The sequence below is a fragment of the Macaca thibetana genome, chromosome 8, assembly GCF_024542745.1.
Source record: "Macaca thibetana thibetana isolate TM-01 chromosome 8, ASM2454274v1, whole genome shotgun sequence".
NCBI lineage: Eukaryota > Metazoa > Chordata > Mammalia > Primates > Cercopithecidae > Macaca > Macaca thibetana.
Window position 1 is genome coordinate 42,481,456 of NC_065585.1, and position 16,138 is coordinate 42,497,593.

General features: G+C 46.6%; 1 protein-coding gene across 19 annotated transcripts in view; it reads right to left on the minus strand.

Annotated features, from left to right (window-relative positions):
- The window catches only part of BAALC (BAALC binder of MAP3K1 and KLF4), a 1,274,875-nt gene that overhangs the window by 566,319 nt on the left and 692,418 nt on the right, over positions 1 to 16,138 (minus strand). The window contains exon 1 of one of the 19 annotated variants that reach the window (XM_050800763.1): positions 9,302 to 9,305. The exons of 16 other annotated variants lie outside the window; for them this stretch is intronic. The gene's annotated coding sequence lies outside the window, so the exon portion shown is untranslated. Of the gene's footprint in view, positions 1 to 1,607; positions 1,612 to 1,650; positions 1,655 to 9,301; positions 9,306 to 16,138 lie in introns of those variants that run through there. 2 more of the 19 variants (XM_050800759.1, XM_050800758.1) reach the window with 2 other exon arrangements.

Below are 16,138 nucleotides of genomic sequence, written 5' to 3' on the forward strand. Positions count from 1 at the left end.
CCCTTTATCACATTCTCCTTAATAGCTTCAGGCACCTTCTACACGGTGTCTGGGGGAAAAACCCACCCTTTGTTTTGGAAGATGAGGCAAACATTTTACAAGTAATTTATTGGCCCGTTTTTAACCTTTATTCAATGGGTCCTAATTTATTTCACTAATTGACTGCTCAATTCCAGTAAAATCTCTGGTTCTAGGTTTACAGCCTGCTGAACAAGTGCTTCAGAGGTGTATACCCACTGCATGGAGTATCTCGCCACAGTTCAGGTGAGTGCCTTCCGCTCCTTGAAGAATAGTCCCACGGAAAAGGAATTCTAGGCCAGATGCAGTGGCTCATGCCGGTAATCCCAACGCTTTGGGAGACAGGGATGGGAGGATCTCTTGAGGCCGGGAGTTCGAAACCAGCCTGGGCCACATAATGAGATCTCTTCTTTACAAAAGTAAAAAAATTAGTCAGGTGTGATGGTGTGCACTTGCAGTCCTAGCTACTCGGGAGGATCTTTTAAGCCCAAGAGTTTGAGGTTGCTGTGAGCTGTGTTTGAGCCACTAGGCTCCAGCCTGGGCAACAGAGTGAGCCTTTGCCTATTAAAAAAAAAGAAGAAAGAAAAGGAATTCTATTGGTTTAGGGTAGTAATTCCCCAACAGCGGAACTGGGATTGGTGGGGTGGGTGGAAAAATCTTGGCACAAGGAAAAACTTTTGAACAATTATAATTGTTTAAAAAGAAAAAGAAAACAAGGTGCCTCAGGAGCTGGTGGACATCTGAGCACTGGGGTGTAGAAGCGGGGCTAAGGGGCTGTACTGGGAGGGGTCTGAACTGCTGCCAGAGGAGTCCAACCTAGCTCAGGGTTCTGAGATGAATGTTCAGGCCAGAAAGCCATATATACAGAGCTATCTTCCTGTCCAGGGCCAAGGAAATGCTTTTTCAGGCTGGACTAAGGAGAGAGGCTTTCTACCGGTGAAGACCAGTTGCAGAATGCTTCCAGTTATTTCAAGAGGCATTAGCAACATAGAGCATCCATGTGAACTCATTTACAACCTGGAGATAGCATTATTCATATTGGTCAGAGAGCTGCTGTAAATACGGTAATAGGCTTGGAGCAGAGCCTTAGCTCAATAAGTATTAGAGATTATTATGATTACTATATAGAAAAACTAGCAGTCACTTCCTTTGTGAAGACACACTGACTAAAACTCAGTTAACATGCCTACTCCTTCAGGTACAGGAAATAGTAACATTGTCTGAAATGCCACATTTACGTACAAGGTACAATAATCTGTGTTAACTAGTATATACTTTACAGTGCACAGTTACCTCTTTTGTGTATATATGGGTCAATATGCAATAAGTATATGTCTATTTATCATTACTCAGGTGTTCATTATCCAATTCCTTGAAGTTAGGAAGTTCAGTAGTGAAAATATTCACTAATACATATATTAGTTAATATATAGTGAATATATTATATTCACGATACATGTATTAGTGAATATATTATATACATTATATACACAATACATATATTAGTGAATATAATATATTCACAATACATATATTAGTCACTTTTAAAACTGGTCCCTATTAAAACATCACTTCAGCTAACACTACTACCCCACTGATTAGGTTAAAACATCACTTCAGTTAACACTACTGCCCCACTGATTAGGTTTCTGTGGGTCAGTCTCTTGCCATTGTAAAAATTCAGCAAATGTAATGTAAATATTATGCAAATTGCCTTCAGAGTGAAGCTGCAAACTTGCAAAAGATACAGGATTTCATGAAAGTGACAAAAGTAATATTGGCAAATTGACAAATACTTGTCAAGACATTGACAAATGAAGATTTGACATGTTTAGACCAGTTCACAATTGAAGAGCAGAGTGCTGAGAAAGACAGTGCCACTTGGCCCTTCAAAAGAAAATAATTTAAATATCAAAGAATAAAAAAAGGCTTTTAGGAAAACTAATAAACTCTTTTTTATATTTTTTCTTTTCTTTGGGACAGGGTCTTGCTCTGTTGCCCAGGCTGGAGTGCAGTGGCATGATCTTGGCTCACTGCAACCTCCACCTCCTGGGCTCAAGCGATCCTCTGACCTCAGCCTCCCAAGTAGCTGGGATCACAGGCACCACCATGCCCAGCTGATTGCTGTTGTACTTTTTCATACAGATGGGGTTTTGCCATGTTGCCCACGCTGATAAACTCTTATTTTGCAAAACAAACACAACCAAAAAACTCCACCTCTTCTATGATAGGGTTTAAAAGTCCAAGTGAAACATGTTATCATATAGAATTCCGTTAGGAAATGAATATTGAGAAAAGTAACTAACATATAATTCATTTTGTAACAATTAATGAATAGTTGCAATTATAATTTAGATTTGTTAAACTAAGAAAATATATTTTAATATCTTTTAATTTCACTTCTCAGTAGGAAGTTCCAATCAAACATTTTTCACATTGATTACAAAATCATGATTCTCTTTTTAAGTGGATTCATACTAAACGTCCTTGCCTGATAGCAATTATCGTCAGATGTGGTAAGACACAGAGTGTGCACAAGCACCAGCGATCGTTTGGACAATTGTCTAATTCTTCAGCTAACGAGCAGAAAGAAACAAACAAACAGAGCCACTGTCCTTTCCTTAATGTCTTGTCTGAATCTGGAGCAACGGTTCTCAACCTTAGCAGCACATTAGAATCTCTTTGGAGAGCTCTAAAAACTACACACGTCTTGAGTCTCACCTTCATTGGTATTGGATGTGGCTGAAGTGGGGATTTTTTTTTTTTTTTTTTTTTTTTTTTTTTTGGAGATGGAATCTCACTCTGTCACCAAGGCTGGAATACAGTGGTGCGATGTTGGCTCCCTGCAACCTCTGCCTTCCAGGTTCAAAGGGTGCTCCAGCCTCATCCTCCCGAGTAGCTGGGATTACAGGTGTGGGCCACCATGCCCAGCTAATTTTCGTATTTTTAGTAGAGACAGGGTTTTGCCATGTTGGCCAGGCTAGCCTCAAACTGCTGAACTCAAGTGATCAACCTGCCTCAGCCTCCCAAAGTCCTAGCATTATGGGCATGAGCCACCGCGCCTGGCCTGAAGTGGTGATTTTTAAGACCTCCTCAAGTGATTCTAACGTGCAGCCAAGGTTGAGATACACTAATCTTTCCTAATTTTTGCTCTTGCTAAAGGACCTATATCACCTTCCACTACGGCCCTTTTCCTCATCTTTCCACTTTTTCCTCCCGGTTAATCCCATTCCTTTTCTAGTGTTGCTATATCCCAAGAATTATTAAAGCCCACTGCCCCAAAAGGTGAAGGGAGTTTTGTGAACTCAGGCCACAGGCAGTGGGCGGAGGAGGGTGGGAGGGCTGGGGACTGGGTGGGGATGGGGTTGGGGAGAGATGGGAGGGAACCTGGAGACCCAGGAAAGTGGGAGGAGCATCAGAGGGGAGGGAAGGCCAGGGACAGGGAAGGGAGTGGAGGAGGGTGGAGGGACTGGGGACCCAGGAGTCGGGGAGGAGGAGGGGTGGGGTGGGGACCCGGGATTGGGGGAGGAAGGGAGGAGAGGGAGGGTTGGAGACTCAGGAGTGGGGAACAGGGGAGGTAAACAACCTCTGAGCAGCACGTTCCTAGTCCTTCCAGCCTGCTTACAGCTGGACAGACGGCAGCTTTCAAACCTGAATGCACCAGGGAACAAACACCACTCCCGCAGCAGCCGTATACCCAAATTTAAGTTGAGACGTTCTGCATTATGCTTGGAGTTTGGATTCTATCCTGGAGCATCAGGCAGTGTTATGCCCAGACCGTTTATTCCCCGAAGAAGACCACCAGAGTCCAGAGTCAAAGCTAAGCAGCAAGGATCTTTATTACAGGTTCGAACCTGGAACTCTCCCTCGCTCGTGAAACGAGACGGGCAGGAGAGCTCCCCCACTGAGCTCCGAACAATGTTATATAGTCTAAGAAAAGTGGGCATAGAGTTATTATACAAATCAGATATATGATTGGCTAGTGTTTGAACAAGGCGATTTGGCTAACTATGATTGGTTCCTGCCATTTCTGATATTTTGGTTCAAACTTTGAGGCGGGAGAGCAGGTTTATGGCAGCAAGAGTTTATCTTACTTAAACACGTCTTGTGACCTTGCCTCAGAACTTACAAAATCTCTGGTATGTGCAAAACAAAATCTCTGGTACGTGCAGAAAACCAGGTACTCACAGAACTTACGAAATCTCTGGTATGTGCAAAGATTAGAGAGCAGAACAAGGGTGTAGCGGGTGGGGGGCGGGTACACATCTATCTTTGTGTCCTTTCATTCCCCCCTTCTCATTAGTAACTGGATGTCCAATCTTGGATTTCCAGAGTCTTATAATATAGCCTCACTTTCTGGGTGCAGGAGAGGCTGGTGATGGCTACGGAGGACCATTAGTTGGATGGTATCAAACCTTTCTCTGACAAATTGTAAAATTTTATTTACCACACAGGGGCCTATAGTGAATAGAAGTAGTAAAGACATTAGGGGGCCTAAAAGGGGTGCCAGAAGGGAAAACATTGAAGAGCTCCACCAATTGTTAGCGGCTGTAGTGAATTGTTGCTTTTTCATTTCTAAGCTTAGTTCGTGTAGGCATTTGGACTCTTTCCTCAACTAACCCTGACTCATTTATATAGAAACAGCATTCTTCTTTGAGGAACATACAGGTACCTCCTTTCTCAGCCGTGAGTAAGTCTAAGGCTCTGCGGTTTTCAAGGGTGACCTGTGCTAGGGAGGTGAGCTGCCGCTGAAGGGAGGCTAGGGAATAGGCGGAGTCTTCCATAGCAACAGAGAATTGTTGTAACAGCTTGTCGTTTTCTATCATGGAGTGTTGTAGGGCCCCTCCTGCTAACCCCGCTGCGACGACAGAGGTGGTTAAGGATATTCCGGCAATTAGTGGTAGAAAAACTGCTCGTCTATGTCGCGCAGTTTTAGTTGGGGCGGTCCCTGCCCAGCCTATGAACTCTGCCGGGGTTAGCAGTGTCAGTCGGGGAACTAGGGTAACAGGGATACACAACTGTCCGTCAGAGATGCTTTTGGACAGAGTTTTTAACAGAGTCATATTACACCAGAAGAACACACCAGGGGGAGCATATATGGGACTATTAGGGTATGTAGCCGATTGGTTACAGAGGCTGTTGCTAAATCCCGAATAACAATAGGGGTATTTCTCTTGGTATGGGTCACGGTACAGGGCCACATTGGGTATCGTGACTATCGATGAGTTAAAACCTGTATAGTTTGTGGGAGGGGAGGATAGAGGAACAGCCGTTAATGGTGGTCTTCCTAGGGTTGCACACATAAAGCAAGAGGACAGGTCGCCTAAACCAGTGAGGTTGGCGAATGCTAGCCCTTCCCGTAATAGAGTTAGCCAGGAGAAGGGCTGCAAGTCTTGTGATAACTTGGTTTCTTGCCTGTGGATTTGTGTGTGGATTAAGGGTTGAATCTGGACTAGACTTCTCCACAGATATAAATGGCTACTGGGCCAGGTACTAGTTGATGAGTAATATACTCCCCCATGTTGTGGGGTTGTCCACCGAGAGTCCCATGGGTCTCTAATTATCCAAGTGTAAGTGACGGGAGACTCAGTTTTGTAAAAATACCACCCTTGTCGTTCTCTCCAGTATCGGACAGAGTGCGTCTTACAGTAGCTATATGGGCAACCTGCACTCTGGTGCCACCAATAATTTTTACAATTATATTCAGTTTGATCATATTCAAAACAGATCATGGGTATTGCTGGTTGGGCAATCTGGAACCTAGTGAAATTGAGGTAAACTATAGTATTACACCCTGAGGGGGGGCAGTCTGCGCTAGCTAGCAGTTTACCCGCTTGGGGGGTTTCCCCGGGGTGAGTTTTGTTCTCATAGAGCCAGAACCTCCAGACATAGGGATTAGACGGCGCAGCAGTGAGGAGAGTCAGATGCATAAGGCATAAAAGCATAGGTAAGCTAGACATGGTTACGGCTATGGGGATGACGGCGCAGGGTTAGCTTTAAGGGATTGTTCTTAGCTTTGTCTATAGTCCATGTAACCGGTGCTCCAGACGGCTCGAGAAGGTCGGATGTTGGGTCCACTGGTTTGACGTGTGTGTAGTGGATCCACGAAGTGATGCCTTCTACTTTGAGAGCGGTGGGAGTAGTCAGGAGTACTTGCAGTGGTCCTTTCCACCTGGGTTGAAGAGTTTCTTGCCGGTGGCGCTTGACTAGGACCCAGTCTCCCGGCTGGAACGGATGAGGCGTCGGCGGAGGTCCTGCCTCGTACAGTTCTCGTAGTCTGGGCCAAATTTCCTGGTGAATTTTCTGTAAGGCTTGTAAGGAGAACAGGAGCTCAGAGACATTTTCAGTTTCAGGTTTGAGTAAGTCATCTTTTAGACTGGGGACCAGGGGTGGGGGTCTGCCATACATGATTTCATATGGTGTGAGGCCCAGTCTGTAAGGGGTATTTCGGGCCCGGAACAGAGTGTAGGGGAGAAGTACTACCCAATTAGCGCCAGTCTCCATGGTCAATTTAGTTAAGGTCTCCTTTAGAGTCCGATTCATCCTTTCTACCTGTCCTGAGCTTTGGGGCCTATAAGCACAATGTAATTTCCAATTTGCCCCAAGAATGGAAGCCAAATCCTGACTTACCTTAGCAACGAAGGCTGGTCCATTGTCTGACCCTATTTGGACGGAAAAGCCATACCTGGGGAGGATTTCTTCCAAAATTTTCTTTGCTACAACCTGAGCAGTTTCTCTCTTAGTTGGGAACGCTTCTGTCCATCCTGAAAAAGTATCTACAAAGACAAGTAAGTACTGATACCCATATTTTCCAGGCTTTATCTCAGTAAAGTCTATTTCCCAATAGATACCAGGCCTAGTTCCTCTACACCTAATTCCTGCGGTGGTCTGGGTTTGGGGGCAAGCGTTGTTTAGTTGGCAGGCTTTGCAATTTGTTGTGACATCGCTGGCCAGTTCAGCTATGCGCCTGATTCTAAACTTGGCGTGCCTGATTAAGTCCATCATTCGCCGGGCACCCAGGTGGGTTGTCCGGTGGATATGTTCCAACACCTGCCGTCCTAATTTTTCTGGTAGGATGGTTTGGTCATTTATATCAGTCACCACCCATTTTTAACCTGTTTTAGGGGAAGCGTGTTCATCCATTCGCGATCCTGTTCGGTATAGTCGGGAAAACATGGCAAATTTCGCGGGCCAGGATCGGGGAGCTGGAGCGCGAGGAGCTGACTGGGAGCTTTTGCTATGCTCCTTGCGGTTTGGTCGGCTAAGAAGTTGCCTCGAGCAATTGGCGTAGTTGGTTTCTGATGCCCAGGGCAATGTACGATAGCCAATTTCTTTGGTTTCCACAAAGCAGTTAATAGAGCTAGGATCTCTTGCTTGTTTTTTATTTCTTTGCCTTCGGCTGTTAATAGTCCCCTTTCTCTGTAGATGGCCCCATGTATGTGCGCAGTAGCGAAAGCATAGCGGCTATCCGTGTATACTGTTAGTTTTTTCTCTGCCCCTAGGGTGAGGGCCTGTGTAAGGGCTATCAGTTCGGCTCTTTGGGCCGATGTCCCTGGAGGCAAGGGTTCCGCCCAGATTACCTCAGTCTCTGACGTTACAGCCGCTCCTGCATACCGCTGGCCTTGGTGGACGTAGCTGCTGCCATCAGTGAACCAGGTGAGTTCTGTGTCGGGGAGCGGACGATCTTGCAGGTCCTCCCGCACCCCATGCACCTGAGCCAGTATCTCAGTGCACTCATGGGACGGGGCGTCCAAGTCTGGATTTGGCAGCAGTGAAGCAGGGTTTAAAGAGGTTGGGGGCAGAAAAGTTATTCTGAGGGGGTTTAACAGCAGTCCTTGATAGTGGGTGAGCCGGGCGTTACTCATCCATCGGTCCGGCGGCTGCCGGAGGACGCCTTCAATGGCATGCGGGGTTATAACGCGCAACTCTTGCCCCATGATAAGTTTATCAGCGTCTCGGACCATTAGGGCGGTCGCCGCGATTATCCGGAGGCAGGGTGGCCAGCCAGCAGCCACTGAATCTAATTTTTTTGACAAATAGGCAACTGGCCTCTGCCAGGGGCCTAGGTACTGTGTTAACACGGCTTTTGCAACACCCTTACTTTCATCCACCTATAAGTGGAAGGGCTTGGAGACATCAGGGAGCCCCAGCGCGGGGGCTGATAACAAGGCAGTTTTGATTTGCTGAAAGGCCAGCTCAGCCTCTTTCGTCCAATTGAAGGGCTGCCGTTCCTTTGTTGCCTGGTATAGGGGCTTGGCTAACTCAGCAAATCCGGGTATCCATAACCTACAGAACCCTGCCGACCCCAGGAATTCTCTCACTTGCCGTGTTGACTGGGGTCTAGGGATGCGTAGGACTGTTTCCTTTCGGGCTTTGGTTAGCCAGCGTTGCCCCCCTTTTAATAGGTACCCCAGATAAGTTACCTCCGACTTGCAGATCTGAGCCTTTGTTGCTGAGGCTCGGTAGCCTAGCTCCCCCAGAGTCTTCAGGAGGTCCTCAGTCCCTTGAACACAAGTTTCCGGGGACCTGGCCGCTATTAAGAGATCATCAACATATTGCAAAAGAGTTATTTCAGGGTGTTGCCGCCGGTACTCACCCAGATCTTCATGAAGGGCTTCATCGAACAGGGTTGGCGAGTTCTTGAACCCTTGTGGCAGTCTGGTCCATGTTGGCTGACCGTTGATGCCCCTCTCAGGATCCGTCCATTGAAATGCAAAGAGTTCTTGACTTTTGGGAGCCAGAGGAAGGCTGAAGAAAGCGTCTTTTAGATCAATAATGGTATACCACTGTTTTTTGGGATGTAAGGCACTCAGAAGGGTGTATGGATTGGGCACAGTGGGATGTATGTCCATGACTCTTTTATTAACTTCTCTTAAATCCTGTACTGGCCTGTAGTCCGTACTGTTGGGTTTACGAACAGGTAACAGTGGAGTATTCCAGGATGAGTGGCAAGCCCGTAGGACTCCCTGGTCTAGGAGTCGGCGGATATGGGGCGTAATTCCTTCTCTTGCCTCCAGGGGCATAGGATATTGCCGAACCCGAACCGGGTCCGTCCCTGGCTTAACTTCCACAAATATGGCAGGTCGATGTTTAGCTAGCCCCAAGCCCCCAGTTTCTGCCCACGCTTCAGGGAAACGCTGGAGCCAAGAGTCAATTCCCTGATCGGGGGGCTTTTGCTCTTGATGGAGTCGGTACTCATCTTCTAAGGTGACAGTCAGGATAGATATTGGCCTGTTTTGGGAATCAGTTATCTTGGGCCCTTCTGGCTCAAAGTGGATTTGGGCCCCCATCTTTGTCAGCAAGTCCCTCCCTAGTAGAGGGCAGGGGCTCTCTGGGATAACTAGGAAGGAATGGGAGACTTTTCCCGTTCCTAAGTCTACAGTCCTCTGGGTTGTCCAGGGGTATTTTTTGATGCCTGTGGCCCCGTGCACCCAGGATGTTTTCTTAGACATTTTTCCAATTGGTTTGGTTAGGACTGAGCGTTCCGCCCCAGTATCGACCAAGAAGCGAACTGGGGACCCCTCCACTTGCAAAGTTACCCTGGGTTCGGGGAGGGGGTCCGAACCCCGTCCTCCCTAGTCAGAGCCCTGGGTAACGAGTACGGAGGTAGGGTTAGCTGGTCTCCGTTTCTTTGGGCAGTCTTTAATCCAGTGGCCACGTTCCTTGCAATAAGCACACTGATCTTTTTCTAATCCTTGCCTAGGGCCTTGCTTTTTCTGCTTTCTGTTTTGGCCATTTCCTGCCTGGGGGAAAGCTGCTACTAAGACTTTGGTCATTTCGTTGGTTGCCTTGAACTGTTTTTCTTCTGGAGTATCCCTATTATTATAAATTCGCTGGGCCATCTGAAGGAGGTCCTGAATCTGCTTTCCCTCTAAACCTTCTAATTTCTGGAGTTTTCTTTTAATATCTGGTGTTGCCTGGTTTACAAAGGACATTACTACCGTGCCTGATTTTCCGGTGCTTCCGGGTCCATAGGGGTAAACTGTCTGAAGGCTTCCATTAATCTCTCTAAATACACAGCGGGGCTTTCTGTCTTACCTTGTAACACAGAATATACTTTAGCCAAATTGGTGGGCTTGCGAGCTGCAGCCCGGAGACCCGCCATTAGAGTCTGGCGATAAATGAGCAGTCGTCCCCTACCTTCTGCCGTGTTGTAGTCCCATCTGGGCCGGGTCAAAGGGAAAGCCGCATTAATGAGGTCAGGATTTGCAGTTGGCTGGCCGTCATCTCCTGGAACCAGTTTTCTGGCCTCAACTTGGATTCTTTCCCGCTCCTCCGTTGTGAACAGGATTCGGAGGAGCTGTTGACAGTCATCCCAGGTCGGCTGGTGAGTAAACATGACACTGTCTAACAACGAGGTTAGATCTTTGGGATTATCTGAGAACCGAGCATTTTGGGACTTCCAATTGTATAAATCACTGGTGGAAAAAGGCCAATACATGAGACGGGAGAGCCCGGTATCATCGAGCGATCCTATTTCTCTGAGAGGCAGGGCTACAGTGGAGTCAGGGAGTCGGAAAGCTTGGTCCCGCTGTACGCGGCCTCGTGTTTGGCCGGCCGGCCCCCCCAGGTTACTTTCGCTCTCGGCTGCTTCCGCTTCTCGGTTTCCCTCTACGGAAGCACCACCCTGGGGGACTGGGTCCTGCGGGATAAGGTGCGGATATGGTGGGGGAAATGTGTGTTCTAATGTTAGGGGGTCCTGGCTGTCCGGCAGCACAGGGGCCGAGGGAGCAGAGGGAGTCTTTTGTCTTGTAGGTCGCGTTACTAGGACTTTGCAGGGCTCAGGGATGAATGGAGTTATCCAAGGTGGTGGGTTTTCCACAAGATCCTGCCACACTAGAATATAAGGAATTTGATCAGGATGTCCTGACTGCCCTGGCAGGAAAATCTTAGTTTTTACCTTAGTAATAATAGAGAGACAGAAAGTTCCTTCGGAGGGCCACCCTACGCCGAAAGAGGGCCACTCCGAACGGCAGAAAGTAACTAGCTTTCCCTTCTTTAGTTCTACGCTTAAGTTACGCCCCCGAGCCTTCACATCCTTAAAATTGGTAACAGGGAGTGAGAGCGGCGTGCTCTGGTTGTTGCCCATCTTTGGACTGCTCCTACAAAGAGAAGGGGGGACGAAAATGAGTGTGAAGCAGAGGGGAGTATCCGACAGGTCCGGTCCTGGAAGGGGAAGAAAAGGTTTTATGTTTCGTTTTGGGCTTACACTTAACACTTAACAATAACGGACAGACAGTAATAACGATGAGCATTCGCGAGCGCGTGTCGGACTTCCGACCTGAGTCAGACGGGGCAACCAAGGATGGAGGCCCCCAGATGGGCACTGGGGAACGTCTCCCACCAGTCCCGAGTGGCTGTCTTCTAGCGCGTCCGCCAAGACCGTGCCACTTACAGAACAGACCAATACAGATTACAGATTACGGATTTCGCGAAATTTCAGGGAGACAGACAGAGACAAAGACAGAGACAGTGACAAAGCTGGCTTACCTACAGATTAAGATCCGTTGACTTGGGGGTCTGGTGGGCTTGGGGGAAATCCCGGACGAGCCCCCATTTGTTATGCCCAGACCGTTTATTCCCCGAAGAAGACCACCAGAGTCCAGAGTCAAAGCTAAGCAGCAAGGATCTTTATTACAGGTTCGAACCTGGAACTCTCCCTCGCTCGTGAAACGAGACGGGCAGGAGAGCTCCCCCACTGAGCTCCGAACAATGTTATATAGTCTAAGAAAAGTGGGCATAGAGTTATTATACAAATCAGATATATGATTGGCTAGTGTTTGAACAAGGCGATTTGGCTAACTATGATTGGTTCCTGCCATTTCTGATATTTTGGTTCAAACTTTGAGGCGGGAGAGCAGGTTTATGGCAGCAAGAGTTTATCTTACTTAAACACGTCTTGTGACCTTGCCTCAGAACTTACAAAATCTCTGGTATGTGCAAAACAAAATCTCTGGTACGTGCAGAAAACCAGGTACTCACAGAACTTACGAAATCTCTGGTATGTGCAAAGATTAGAGAGCAGAACAAGGGTGTAGCGGGTGGGGGGCGGGTACACATCTATCTTTGTGTCCTTTCAGCAGCAGAAGCCAACCACCTGGAGTCCCAGCAGACCACAAATGACTTCTGGAACTGAACACCGCTGCTGCTGTGCTGATGGGACCTTAGAGGCAGGCCCTAGCTGAACCCGTTTCACCACCTACTTGCTCTCCCTTGGGCTGTGAGGGTCTTTTCATTCCACTTAGCTGGGTGTGAAACAATGTCCTGTCCTTTAAAATGTGCTTTTTCACCACTGCCTTTCACCCTGTCCGACAAAGGCAGCCATGAAAAAGCACGTTTTAAAATTAACATTTCCTTTTGAGAAAGTGATCAGTACAAGAAAAGCCAGTTCCAGAGACCCAAGGCCTTGTACTGGGCACTTCGTCCACATTGGTTATGACAGCCTGCGACCTCTACCCACAGGCATGACAGCCTGCTCCTCCCCACTCCCAGGCCATACTCCCTCCAGATCTCAAGAGGCTCTGATCACCTCCTGGAGAATGTGCCAATCAGGACGGGTGCACCTGTAGTCCGAGCTAGGCCGGAGATTCCCAGGATGCTGAGTCATGTGCTGTACAGTTTGGCTGGAGGTGGGTGTGGCCGCTGCTGCGTGTATCTATCACTCCAATAGTGGAAAAAATGCAGACTTTCCCATAAGCAGCCAACCAGGCACATATCCAACCCTGCTGGTAATGGGCACGCCAGATCTGACTGCACAGAAGACAGGTTTGATTTTTCTGAAAGAGGCAAGGTGCCAGTGATGTATACCCGCTATTTTCCTGCACAGGCACTCACCTACAGTTTCACCCAGTTCTGCTTCGCATCCCAAACCATAGGAATCCAAGAGTCGAACACTTTAATGGTATCTAGACTCTCTTTTTTGTTTCATCCAGTCATTGCCTGGAGCACACATGCATTCTCTCAGCGTCCTGAAGGAAAGGGAAATATGGACATGGTACTTTATGCCAGGACTTCAGAACTAGGACAACACTCTCCTTGTTATTGCATATTTATTATGTGGCATACTCTAGGACCATCACACAAGTACTTTGAAACTACAACCAATTAAAGTTTTGAATTAGATGTGTAAGTTAGTTAGAGGCCAAATTGTTCCATCATCTGATTCAGGGGACTGGGGAATCCATTCATTTCTCAAACATTATTAGAGACAGGCTTCTTATGTGATTAGTTCTGGGCAGTGGACATCGGTAATTAAGGTTCTGATCCTCCATGAACTTACAGTCTAACGGAGAACAGAGACACCTGAATTACAGATGATCATGCTGTGTGGAATGTGCTACAGGGGAGAGAAGCACAATGAAGGGACTTCCTAAGGTTCTATGTCAAATCAGTGGTGTCACCAAATCCACAGAAGACAAATCCCTGATCTAACACATCTTAACTTTTTTTTTTTTTTCCAGACAGAGTCTCACTGTGTCACTCAGACTGGAATGCAGTGGCATGATCTTGGTTCACTGCAACTTCTGCCTCCCGGGCTCAAGTAATCCTCCCACTTCAGCCTCCCAAGTAGCTGGCACTACAGGCACATCCCACCACACCTGGATAATTTTTGTGGTTTTTGTAGAGATGGAGTTTCACCATGTTTCCCAGGCTGGTCTTGAACTCCTGGACTCAAGCAATCCCCCTGCCTTGGCCTCCCGAAGTGCTGGGATCACAGTCATGAGCCACCGCACCTGGCCCTAATACATCTTTATCTGAAGTTGTCCACATCACACCGGGACTCAGCCCTGTCTGCTAGGGACATATTGAAGGTGGATGTAGCAAGAAGCTAAGATGAAAAGAAGTTGACTCTAGCGAAAAAATGTCAAAGAGGAAGAGTTAAAGACCTGTTGAGAGGTGATGGTGAGGAAGATGGCACCCGAGATGGAGAACTAGCTTTGGTTTAGGTCATGCAGCGATGGACTGTGAAGACCCCTACACACTGTGGTAGAACAGGGTTTGGGGAGTGAGGAGTGATTTTGCTCTAATACTTTTCTACCGCAGGTGAAGAAATTTGAATTAAAAGCTCAGTTTTTAAGTACTTCATCATTAATCCAAACAAAGTTCTTCCCTTATTTTACTTTTTATTTTTCCTTTATACCTCTAAACCCTAATTATATTTCCTTCAATTCATAGCACCTACTTTAATATGTTTAATATATCTTTAGATATGCATGGATGCCTTCTTACAAAAGTTATATTATTTTAGGTGAGATGTCTTTACAAAAATGATAATGTACTATATATCCTTTCCTATTTCCTATGTTTTTCCCTTACCCCTCGGTATTTTTTTGTTTGTTTTTTGAGACAGGGTCTCACTCTGTCACCCAGGTTGGAGTGCAGTGATGCGATCTTGGCTCACTATAGCCTCAATCTCCAAGCTTCAAGTGATCCTCCCACTTCGGTCTCCCACATATATGGGACTACAGGCATCTGCAACCACACCCAACTTTTTTTTTAGTTTTTTAATTTTTGTAGAGACAGGCTCTCACTATGTTGCCTAGGCTGATCTGAAAACTCCTGGGCTCATGCAATCCTCCCATCCAAGCCTCTCAAAGTGCTGTAATTACAGGCATGGGCCACTGTTCCTGGCTACCCCTGGATTTTAAAGATCTATAGTGCTGCAGTATAATTCCAGTTGGTTATTTCTTACTGTTACTTAGTATTCAGCAGTCCACATCTGCCATATTTTATTAATCCTTTTCTCTACTGATAAGCACCTAAGCTGCCTTCAACATCCAGCTACCCCAATCAGTTTCATGATGAGCATCCTTATGAACTTGTGGGAGAACTTCCTTGGAAAAAATATATATTCCAGGGTTTTTCACAGATCATAGGATATGTGCATGCTTCATCTCAACATCTCAAGTCAGTAGAAACTAGTCAAACATGGGGGGTGGGGGCAAAGACTGAATGGGATATTTGTGCAAAAAAAGAAATATATGCAGAAAATATTTTGCATTTGTAATGCAGACTATCTCACAAAATTCCCAGAGAATACAACATATGTTTCATCTTCTGGTTTTTTAAGTAAGATCAATCATTCCTGCACAGTTCTTCGAAAGCATCCCCTTTCTCATTGCTCTCATGAAGTGAAGAGCCTTTGATAGCTCCTGTTGGTTACATTCACTCTAAGCTTCTGTCTAAAGCCAGATTGCTTTCCTAAGTGGTGGTACTGGTTCCAGTTGACACTCCCTCCAACAGTGCCCAAGAGTTCTATAATATCTTCCACATTCTCAGCTGCACTGACCTTTCTGCTCCTGGTCATTCTTAGACAGAAGCTTAGAGTAAATGTAAACAACAGGAGCTATCAAAGGCTCTTCACTTCATGAGAGCCATGAGAAAGGGGATGCTTTCGAAGAATTGTGCAGGAATGATTGATCTTACTTAAAAAACCAGAAGATGAAACATATGTTGTATTCTCTGGGAATTTTGTGAGATATTCTGCATTATAAATGCAAAATATTTTCTGCATACATTTCTTTTTTTTGCACAAATATCCCATTCAGTCTTTGCCCCCGCCCCCCATGTTTGACTAGTTTCTACTGACTTGGTTTGAAGCATTCTTTGTGTTGGCTGTGGCCAGTCTTCATCATGACCTGGTGGTGGTAGGCAGCAAAGGGGAGGTGGAGTTCCAAGACCAGCGTGTCCTGCTGAGCAGAAGACTGGCCTCATGAGATGAGCTGGGCCTACCTCCCTATCTTCAGCTATCATTCTCCTTGGGTCAGAGGGTAGAATATTAAAATGGCAATAATAGGGCCACACATGGTGGCTCAAGACTGTAATCCTAGCACTTTGGGAGGCTGAGGTGGATGGATCACTTGAGGTCGGGAGTTTGAGACCAGCCTGGCCAACATGGCAAAACCCTGTCTCTACTAAAAATACAAAAATTACCTGGGTGTGACACATGTCTGTAATCCAGCTACTCAGGAGGCTGAGGCAGGAGAATCACTTGAACCTGGGAGGTGGAGGTTGCCCTGAGCCGAGACTGTGCCACTGCACTCCCGCCTGGGCAACAGAGCGAAATTCCATCTCAAAAAAAAAAAAAAAAAAAAAGGCAATAATAATTAGGCACATTTGT